The sequence below is a fragment of the Panicum hallii genome, chromosome 1 (genome assembly GCF_002211085.1).
Source record: "Panicum hallii strain FIL2 chromosome 1, PHallii_v3.1, whole genome shotgun sequence".
Classification (NCBI taxonomy): Eukaryota; Viridiplantae; Streptophyta; class Magnoliopsida; order Poales; family Poaceae; genus Panicum; species Panicum hallii.
In genome coordinates, this window is record NC_038042.1 from 9,166,580 (window position 1) to 9,178,165 (window position 11,586).

An 11,586-nucleotide genomic window follows, 5' to 3' on the forward strand; every position below is an offset into this window, starting at 1 on the left:
ACCTTGGCCATGACACAGACGCAGAAAACATGTGAGGGGTTAGCGTAATCAAGAAGCGAAAAAATGTAGAATCGTATAGACTTCAAGGACGCATTCGAGAACAAACTTTCCCTTAATGAATTGGTACAGAAGAATTGTGCGATGTACGCCAGGGACCGGGTTTACGAGGGCGGACCTCCACCGCCCTGGTCCGCACGTTGATGCTACCAATTACAAAGGAAAAATTCTCTCTCGATCGGGTCCTAGGGATAGAACTTACGGAGGTGCTCAATGTTCCACGGATTGGGTAGTTGCATTCCATCCTCCGCAGCCAAACGAACAGATCCGGGTCGGCACACCTTTGTCACCTTGAAGGGCCCCTCCCAGCTGGGGGAGAGCTTGTGCATACCCTCTCGGTTCAGGATCCGCCTTAGGACTAGGTCCCCGACCCGGAGCTCCCTACTGCGCACAAACCGTTGGTGGTAGCGCCGGAGCGCTTGGTTGTACCGTGCGTTTCGGACTGCTGCTCGCCATCTGCGCTCGTCGACGAGGTCCACATCTTGGCGACGCTCCTATTCCTGCATTCCCTCATCAAAAGATCGGACTCGTAGAGAGCCCATGGTGATCTCCGGGGGAAGGCACGCCTCGGCCCCGTAAACCAAGAAGAAAGGGGTTTCCCCTGTTGCCCGGCTAGGTGTGGTCCGGTTCCCCCATAACACACTTGGGAGTTCTTCAATCCACCTTGCGCCATGCTTCTCAAGGTCACAGTAGGTCCGGATCTTGAGCCCTCTGAGGATCTCAGCGTTGGCCCGCTCAACCTGGCCATTACTCCTGGGGTGCGCCACTGAGGCGAAACAGAGCTGAATGCCCATATCCTCACAGTACTCCTGGAAGTACTGGCTCGTGAACTGGGTCCCATTGTCTGTGATGACGCGGTTCGGGACCCCGAACCGGCACACAATTGACCTGAGAAAAGCAGTTGCTGACGCCTTGGTGATGTTGACCACTGGGGTTGCCTCCGGCCACTTAGTGAATTTGTCAATGGCAACATAGAGGTACCGGTACCCGCCAACGGCCCTAGGGAAAGGTCCCAAGATATCCAACCCCCATACCGCAAAGGGCCAAGAGGGAGGAATCATCTGCAGAGCCTGAGCTGGAGTGTGTATTTGCTTTGCGTGGAACTGACACGCTTTGCAGGACCTTACCAACTCAGCTGCATCCTGGAGTGCTGTCGGCCAGTAAAAGCCATGCCGGAAAGCTTTACCAACCAGCGTGCGGGATGAAGAATGACTTCCGCACTTGCCTCCGTGGATCTCCGCAAGCAAGTCGCGGCCCTCTTCCTGGGTGATGCACCGCATGAGGACGCCGTTGGCGCCACAGCGGTAGAGATCCCCTTCTACCACTGTGTATCGCTTAGCCATCCGGACAATACGCTCAGCAGATGCTTGATCTTCAGGAAGGTAATTATCTTTCAGGTAGTCCCGGACCTTAGAGATCCATGCATCGGGACCTTTCTGAGAAACTGGGCGTGGCTCCCCGAGGTCTCCGGGACCCTCAAGGGAGCACACGACCCTTGGCGGGCTCCACGGATGGAGCGCCGCCGGGACCGCCAGCTTCAAGGTGCTAGTCCGACCCCCTTCGCCCAGGTCGGCAGGCTGGGCGGAAGGCTTCAGCAGACGTCTCTGGAAGACGCCCTCAGACACGGGTGCCTGGGTCGATGCGCTCGCGGAGAGTGCATCAGCTGCTGTGTTGCCTTCGCGTGGAACATGTTGCAGTTCCAGCACAACGAAGTCCTTCTCGAGCCTCTTCACATGAATGAGGTAGGCCGCGAGCTGGGGGTTGTTTGCAGCAACACTCCCCCCGGACTTGCCTGATGATGAGTTGGGAGTCCCCTTTAACCAGTAGCTCTCGGACCCCCAGGGACAGAGCCGCCGTAAGTCCGAAGATTAAGGCCTCATACTCCGCCATGTTGTTGGTGGCCTCAAAATCAAGGTGCACCATGTACTTTAGCTGCTCGCCACGTGGGTCGATGAGGACCACGCCAGCCCCGGCCCTCTTGCTGCGGGCGGACCCGTCAAAGAAGAGGGTCCAGTGAGGCCTGGTGAAGACCGGAGCCCTGTCCTCCGGACGCGGGGGGTCCATCCCTTGGTCCGGACCCCGGAGGCGCTTGGTGCCGGCGTCCATTCCGCGATGAAGTCAGCAAGGATCTGGCTCTTGACGGCGTGACGCGGCTGGAAGTCAAGCTGGAACCCCGCGAGCTCTGCACCCACTTGGCGATGTTGCCTGTGACGTTGGAGTTGTGGAGGATGGCCCTCAATGGATAGGCGGTCACCACCACAATCTTGTGGGCCTGAAAGTAGTGGCGGAGCTTCCTGGACGCAACAAGTATAGCATAAAGGAGCTTATGCGTTTCAGGATACCTGGCCTTTGTTCTCATGAAGGACCTCACTGACGTAGTAGACCGGCTTCTGGACGGTCCTGACTCTGCCAGGTGGACTGGATCCTTCAATTTGGGCTGGGGACCCTTCGGCCCCCAAGCTGCTCAGTGCTTCTCCGGGTCGGAACCCGGTCGGACCCTCCGAAACAGGGCCGGTTGCTGGAGTGGAGGAGGCCGGGCCTCCTTCTCCCTCAGGGGGGTCCACAGGGGCCCCCTGCGAGGGAAACTCGGTCCTCTCGGTGACCAGCACCATGCTGATCACTTCGGTCGTTGCTGCAAGATAAAGAAAGAGTGTCTCACCTGGGTCCGGAGCGACCAGGACCGGCAAGGAGGTAAGGTACTGCTTCATCTCTTGGAAGGCACGTTCTGCCTCTTCGGTCCATACAAACGGGCCGGACCCCCTCATCAACTTGAAGAAGGGAAGCGCCTCTCCGCCAGCCTCGAAATGAAACGGCTGAGGGCTGCAAGGGACCCCGTCAACCTCTGTACATCTTTGAGTCGTGCAGGAGGTCTCATTGCCTCGATCGCCCGGACCTTATCCGGGTTGGCCTCGATCCCCCGGTGGGAGACCAGGAAACCAAGGAGCTTTCCCGCCGATACGCCGAAGACGCACTTCTCGGGGTTAAGCTTGGTGGAGGTCGCCCGTAACTTGTCGAAGACTTGAGCTAAGTTTTCTAAGAGGGAATTCGACTCTCTAGTCTTGACAACGATGTCATCAACATACACCTCGACTATATCTCTAACCAAATCACTAGAGTGATGTTCATTGCTCGAGCAAAGGTGGGTAGAGCATTAAGTAACCCATAAGGCATCACTATATAACAATAAAGTCCATCCACTGTTACAAAAGCTGTGTGCTTCCTATCATCACAAGCCATCTTGATTTGGTGAAAACCAGAATAGACATCTATGAAGGACAGCAAATCACACCGGAGGTGGAGTCTACAATCTGGTCTATACGCGGAAGTGGATAGGGTCTTTTGGACATGCCTTGTTTAGATTGGTGTAGTCGATGCACATCCGAAGCTTCCCGTTGGCCTTTGGGACTACAACCGGGTTGGCCAACCATACAGGATGGTAGACCTCCTCGATGAAGCCAGCCTGCAGCAGCTTGCGGACCTCTTCACGGATGAAGTTTTGCCGCTCGATGGACTGCTTGCGTGGCTTCTGCCGGACCGGCCTGGCGTCGGGGTGGATCTTCAGATGATGCTCAATCACCTCCCTAGGATCCCGGGCATCTGTGACGGTTCCCAAGCGAACACGTCAACATTTGCCCGGAGGAAGGCGATGAGCGCGCTTTCCTATTTCTCTCCAGGTTGCCACCGATACGGGTGTCTGGGAGTCTCCGCTCCGACCTGGACGGTCTTCACGGGACATCGTCCGTGTCGGACGGATGGACCTTCGGTGCCTTGGCCAGGGCCTTGGCTCGTGAGGTCGAGGGGTCGGACCCCAGGGTGCCAGCTGCAGGGGCAAGCCCCGTAGCCAGCGCATGGAGCTTTTCGACCGCTACAACAGCAGCGGCCCGATCGCTTTGGACGGTGAGGACGCCCGCCGGAGAGGGCATTTTAGGACCAGGTACCCGTAGTGGGCAACGGCCATGAACCGGTACAGGGCCGGTCTGCCGATGATGGCGTTGAAGGGGAGGTTAACTTCCGCGACCTCGAACTGCACGTTCTCGGTACGGAAATTGTCCTCCGTCCCGAATGTAACCGGTAAGGTGATGGTCCCTACCGGGTACACGGGATCGGGGCCCACTCCTGAGAATGGGCGTGATGGAGCCAGCTTGGACTCCGGGATCTGCAGGTGCTTGAACGCCGCATAGCTGATGACGCTGAGGCCGGCGCCTCCGTCGATCAGCACATGGTGAAGGCGAACATTGGCGATGGTGGGTGCCGTGATGAGCGGCAGCACCCCTGCACCCGCCATGTCTCTGGGCAGTCGGATGGCCCAAAGGAGATGGTGATGCCCTTCCACCGCTGGTGGGGCGCCGCCCTCGGCACCCCTGGTTTCACCGAGAGGACCTCCCGGCGAAGGGCCTTCACGTCCCGTCGGGAGACGAGCTCCGAACTGCCACCGTACATAACGTACAGCTTTTTGCGGCGCTCATCCCCGCCGGACTCGGAATCGGACTGCTGGAACAGTCCCTTGAGGTCTTTATTGGGGGTTTGATACCCCAACTCCCTCTCAGTCGCAGCAGCGTCGGCATCAGAGGCCTTCTCCTTGCCGGACCGCCGCGGAGGGGAGGAGCCTTCCTTGGAGGCTTGGTCACGCCTCTTGCTGAGGCGTTCCGCGAGCTTCTGGATCTCGCGGCACTCAGCGGCGCTGTGGCGAGCCCCAGGATGAACAGGGCACGACCCGGGGTCGGTGCGCCTGCTGTGGGGCGCTTGCCGCGGGAGTTCTGGCCCCCGGTCGTTGCAGCCGCAACGGCCGGACCCCCGATCCGTGACTTGTCGAAGCCACGGTTCTTCTTGTTCTTCTTCTTGCTGCTGCCAGGGGCAGCGACATTGGGCCCGCTCGTTTGAGCAGGTCCTGCCTGAGTTGCAGAGTGCCACGCACGGCCTTCTGCAGCTCAGGCGCATTTGTCCACCAGAGCGAACAGGGTGGTGACGGCTTCCACCTGGTGGGTCGCCAGCTTCTCTAGCATCTTCTCGTCTCGGACCCCCTGTCGGAAAGCCGTGATAATAGATGCATCGGAGATACGTGGGATGGTTCCACGTACCTTAGTGAAGCGGGAGATGAAGGCCCGGAGGGTTTCCCCGGGTTGTTGCCTCACGGCGTGGAGGTGGGCTTCCACGCCATGCTGTTGGTACGCACTGGCGAAGTTCGCCGTGAACTGTGCGCAGAGTTCTCCCCAGGAATGGATGGATCCCGGGGTAAGGTTCATGAGCCAGGTCCGGGCCGGCCCGGTCAAGGCTACATGAAAGTAACTTGCCATGACGGCTTCGTTACCCCCTGCCGCCGTGATGGCGGTGATGTAGACCTGCAGGAACTCTGACGGGTTGGAGGACCCATCATATTTTTCCGGCAGGTGAGGCCGAAACTTGGACGGCCAGGCGACCACACGAAGGTGGTCTGCGAGCGCTGCACAGCCCACGCTCGATACCGGCGCTTGGGCGAGTCCTTGCGGCCTGGCCGCAGCCGCATCGAGCTCGGGCGCAAGGTCCCGACCCTCAATGTTGAGCCGTCGGTTGCGTGCTCGCTCGATGGAGATCCTGGCATCCTCTCCCGCATGCCTGCGGTTGAGCTCTGCCCGGAGGTCCTCAGTCCGTGCACTCCTTACTGATGGTGAGTGCACAGAACCGGATGCGCCGCCCTGGCGACGGCGCTGCCTGGATACAGACCCCCCCGCTGAGCCTGGGGAAGCCTGTGCCAGGTTGAGGAGGCGGTCGACGTCGTCACGCCATTGTCTGTGCGCGCCTGGCGACGCCGCTTCACCAGGGGGTTGCGGAGCAACTCCCTGGCTGCCATGAGGGGCCCGCTCGGTGGGAGCACCGATTGGGCCACGGAGTCCCGCTCCGCTGCGCATGGTGGAGCAGCACGCGGAGCCACCCTGGAGGCGTGACGGCGCGAGGCGTGTGGCGCTGTCGACGCCACTTCTTCACCGATCAGGAGGTCATGGTGACCATTTTCCTGCGCCATTGAAGTCGCGAAGGTCGACCGAGCGCAAACCAAACCCTCTCCCCTACCTGGCGCGCCAAATGTCGGAGGAATTCTCCAGCCGGGTGGCGGAAAGCACCCGCCTAATCCTAGTTAAGGATGGGTTTGGAGGGGACTCAGGAGCGCTCGATCGGTGGACCGATGAACGCAGGAAGGACACGCAGATTTAGAGTGGTTCGGGCCGCCGTAGCGTAATACCCTACGTCCACTTTGGTGTTGTATTGGCTGCGTGAGCCTGAATGGAAAGCAGCCTAAGCTTGTGTGTGTGCAACCTGGAACTTGGAACGTCTAGTGTGAGTGTTTTTGTTCCTGTGTTCTAACGAGTGCATTCTCCCTTTTATAGTCCAAGAGGAGTGCTTACACTGAGCGGGACCCCGACATGTGGGTCCGGCCAACAGGAGCTTGTTCTACGAGAGATATGGAGGTCATCTCCTCGAGCTCCTCTCCATAGTCCTCTCGATCGGGGAGTTGATGTGTGTATCCACAGTCGGGATACGGCCGTGTACAGCCTTGTCTTGTACAGTGTTCGGTGTCAGCGTTGCCCAACAGTGAAGCCGTGCTGTCACTGTTGGGATGGAACCTCCAGTCAGGGGGCGAGCCAGCGCTGGCTCGTGCCATGCGCACTGTTACAGCGCAAGCCTTAGCACGCCTATTACAGACCATCATCATGCGCGCAGTACCGTGACGGGACTGCACACAGTCCGCGCACTGTGCGCGGTGATACGACGCGCCGCCTTCAGATCAGGCGGGCTTACCGTGATGTCAGCTTACCTGCCCCGTGTGTCAGTGGCAGGCCGCACCTTTTGACCTTGGCGCGCCCAACTCTGCTACCGCATTAAATGCTGGTAGGTGGAGAGGCGACCCGTAAGGGGCCTCCGGCCGCAGGCACGCGGCGGGGTCAGCCCCGCTCCTCCCGCCGGGCAGCATATGGCGGCACCGGACCCCTTCCCGGGGGAAAGAGGGGTCCGGGGCCCCCGTGGCCGGCCGGAGCGGGCTGGCCTGTGATGGTCTGGCCATCACACATGGCGGCCCCGGACCTCCCAGGGGAGGCCGGGTCCGCAGGGGTTACCCGAGAGCACTCCCGCCCACGTGGGTGTGCAGAGGCCCCGGACCTCACGGAGCTCGGGGAGGGTCCGGAGACCGTGGTCCCAGCTGTCAGGCCCGGAGGCCGTATGCCACGTGGCCCAGAGGCGAGGGGGAGCGTGGACTATGAGAAGTCCCAGGGCCTGGACACCCTAGCAGGAGGTATCCCTATCTGTATGTACCGACAACTGGGGATTAACAATCCTGATGATGATGCTAAGAAATGCCAACACTTGCTGGTCAAAGAAATAGCTTTGGGAAGCTTAGTATGCAGAAGGAACTAGTAGCCCACAAAAGAGAGGGCCAAGGGGTATAAATACTTGCCTTCCCAAAACTAGTTGTTGTTGTGTCCGGGGCCAACTGGTTAGACGGGAGTAACCAACTGGTCAGACCAGTTTTCAAATAAACTAGCTGTTAGCCCGAACTCAACACAAACCGGTCCCTCACACCGGTCAGACCGGTGTGATCGTGAGCAAAAACACTTTCAAGACAAAGAGCTTCACTTGGTGGACAAACCCAAAAACTTTGTCGACCAAGTTGCTCACAATCAGTAACCAGGGGTTTCTCTTAAGGATTCTCACTTGGGTAGACCTATGAGCACTTTTGGGTGTTGTCAATCAACCAGTGTTGCATCGCTCTTGAAAGTACGACATACTTATACTCAAGATCAAATAGAGATAACCAAATAACTACTTGAGCTTGTATCTCTTCATTTTTGCCATACTTTGTCTTTCTCATTCTTAAGATTTTTTCCAACATTGCTTATCATCTTAAGCACATTCAACTTGAGCTAGTGACTTAGAAACTTTCATGATCAATATTGCTTGTATTTTTCTCTAAGCCACTTGACCATATGATTCAAAAATAACTTGATGCTTCACATTGCTTTGCTCTTCAAGGCTTGATTCAATACTTCAAAATCCTTCAAGTACTAGCTACTTCACCCTAGCAAAGATCTTATGATTCGAGTCGTTACTTGACCATTCTTTGCTTAGTTCCTCATTGCATAGTCACTTGCTTGATTCCTTCATTCCATCTTAGCTTCATTTGAGCTTAACTTTGTTTTACCATCAACCATGAACATCCAATTTTAAATCCATGTCTTCATATACTATCTTGATTTATAATCATACAATTTTAACAATCCACTTTCCATGATAAGAAGCCATAGATACAAATCATCATTGATATGCATGACAACTTGTTTCTATTTTTCATTGCATGTTGCTTACCATTCATCGATGTAATATCCTTGCTCAACAACTCTTTAACAAACGTGTTAGTCCTTTAATCGTATTGTCATTCAATTTACCAAAATCCATTAGGGGCCTAGATGCACTTTCAGTTAGGAACACGTATTTACCTTCCCTCTAAGAGACATCTAGGGACCTTCCACATGAGTGTAATGAGCGTCAACAATCTCCACCATGCATAAGAAGGAATGGTTCTGGAGACTAGGGGCTGGAGTCTCCAATCATCTTGACAAAGGAACTGTACTGACTACAATGCTAGGGTTTGGACATAGGAAATCACAACAAGCTTTATTATGAAACATGCGAATAGTGAGTACACGATGTAATTTTGCAAGACTAAATTTTTTAAATATCATGACTAGGATATGGATATATATATACAAATAGATGGTGCAAATATACTTTGAGGTATTCATGAATGCAAAATAGATTCTCAAAGAGTTTAGTTGTTTGATGTTGCAATATTTTATTATATATGTATATGACGCATATAAAAATAAATTTTTATCTACATTTTTAGATTTGTGGAAAAGTCTCATGAGTCAAGGTCACAAGTTTGGAGTGCGTACAACTATGGACACAGAGACTATTGTAAGGTTATGCATGCCAAAAGTTGGTAAAGGTACTTTGGCAGGTATCCTAAAAACAAGGATGGTTTTAATGACTAGAGGCTTGCCGTTATTAATATCTTCCATCAGCAATTCATTTCGTGCACTCAACCTCAAACTATTTTTAAATTGCTAAATATCTTTAAAGCTTCATCAAGACAACATCTCAATGATTCGATCTCCATCGGTATATATCTAGTGTTCTATCACATCAGCTTTCTCCTCCAGGTCTGCCTTCCCCTAGCACCCATGGCTTCACATCCCTACCTTAAGAAAGTGCGCCGGTTGTTCTCTCACTTGTTATTTTCTCTTGGAATTGATCCATCCCTTTCAATGATGATTTTCGCCTTTTGGATGTTTGTTCAAGAAAATGGTTGTTTTGATTTCTTTGAATGCATAAATGCATTTGATGGTCAGCATATCTCGGTTATGATTACTTTTGTTCGGAAGTGTGTTGCCACACTTGTTCATCTTGAATCAAGTGATTCAAATAGTGGCTCCCCCTCCCATAAATAAGTTATTGAAGGAATTGATTTCTACCTCAACAACTTTTGCTACGAGGCCGTCGGAGATCCGCTTAATGATTTTGAGATCCAGGAATTAATCTATGAATACGCTCAAGATCATGATGCACGTCTGAAGGAAGAAATTTACAAAAGACTGGTAAGAGTACTACACAATCTCAATCTCAATCAATAATCTTAGGTGATGTTTATTAGGATCTCTATGGTCATGGTTTGTGGGTCTAGGTGGAGGTTGGGTTTAGATGGAGCGTCGAGTGCATCACATAGTGTATGGTGATGTGGTGGTGCTACAAGTGGCAGTCTCTCCTGGAGCCGGCACAGCTGGTGGGTGGAGCTTTTGACTAGGGAGGCAAATAGAGGGCACAACACCACTAGGTTATTAAAGCAATGACTGGCAGTGGTAATCTAGTGATGGAGTATGCACCATAGGAAGTGATGGTAGGGTAGGGGAGCATGATGATCGCTTTTTGAAGGAGTGGGAAGGGGGAGGGAAAGGGAGATGCATATCCGGTGAAAAGAACATTAAGAGAAACAAAGATCCAAACCATGGAATGGATATTGTATTTCTCAGATCTTTTGCTAAAAGGCAATGAGTTCTCTAGAGATATTTAAGGAGTTTTTAACATTAAGGTGTTTTATCAAATCTGTATGTGTATGCTATGTAGGGTCTTGGAACCAACTTGGCTAAATCCTCTGGTCAAACCCATAGCTCTCAAGGTCAAGGCACAAGGGCTCATCTCTTGGATCCTATAGAGAAGGAGACAACTTCATCACCATCAATTGACTCTTTGGGAGAAACCGTAGATGCCTTGAACATAACAGAGACCACAGATGTAAGGATGTCAATAAGTTTGTGTATCCATGCTCATAAGGAATCAATTAAAATTATTACATGGTTATATCGAACTCATTGCTATGTTGGACTAAGCAATTACTTTAAACACTTTAGGAACTCCAGCACCGGCTAGATATCATTCTAAAGGAAGAGAGAACTCTGCTTGTGAGTTTCTTTGATGGGTACCCATTGACCGGACATGAACTAAATGACTTCTTCAGCTAGTAACTTGTGTTTTCAATAATATGATACCTGCACATGTTCACAATTTTATATTTAGAAATGTGCATATTTAATTTATTAGTGAAATATGTAATAAGAAATAGAGGGTTGTTAGCTTTGTTGGTTATTCATATCTACAACATATTATTAATTGCAACAACAGAAAAGATATATTATCAATTGCAACAATGGGAAATACATAATGTTGAGAGCATCTAAGTTTATAAAATTATGTAGTTGCTTGTTTAGTTTATATATGGTTTAAGGAATGAAAAGTCAAGAGTATGCTCAACCTATGTGTCATCATGACTACAATTTTTTTAATCACTCTACAAAGTCATTTCTACCTAATTTTGATAATTTTGTTGTTTCATGTTACATTATATGAAGTTTTGTAAATAAAGTATGTTTACATCTATATATATTGCTTATACATTTATCTAATTTTTTAATTGCATTTCTCACACATTGTAGGTTTGGACTGGTTGAAGAAATCACTATAGAGGAACCAAGTATAAGGCCTAATCCTCACTGGGCCCTCATCACATTTTGCTCACCATATGTACTAACCAATGTCCTCAATGGAGAGCAGAGGTTCCACTTTATCATAAATGGGAAAGATGTATGGGTTCAGCGCTATATTGAAGCTAAGGAGCGCCACTTCGCCGCAAATGGGAAAGATTTATTTTGTTGGGGGTAAGAGAGATTGCTCCATAAGGAATGGAAAAGGGGGTTGGGGTTTTGTTCCAAATGCAAGGATATAATCTTAGTTGGCCTGACAACCTAATCATTTGCTTTTGTACTCGAAAAAACTTTTTGGCTTGAAACTACTCTGATGCCTATGGAATGAATGTTGTTTGCTTTCGTACCATAATAAACTCCTTGGATTGAAGCTATTCTGTTTCCTATGGAATCATTGTAACTCCTTGGATTAATTATAATGGACCAAATGTTTTAATGGCTTCATATGTTTGAAGATTATTGTGCA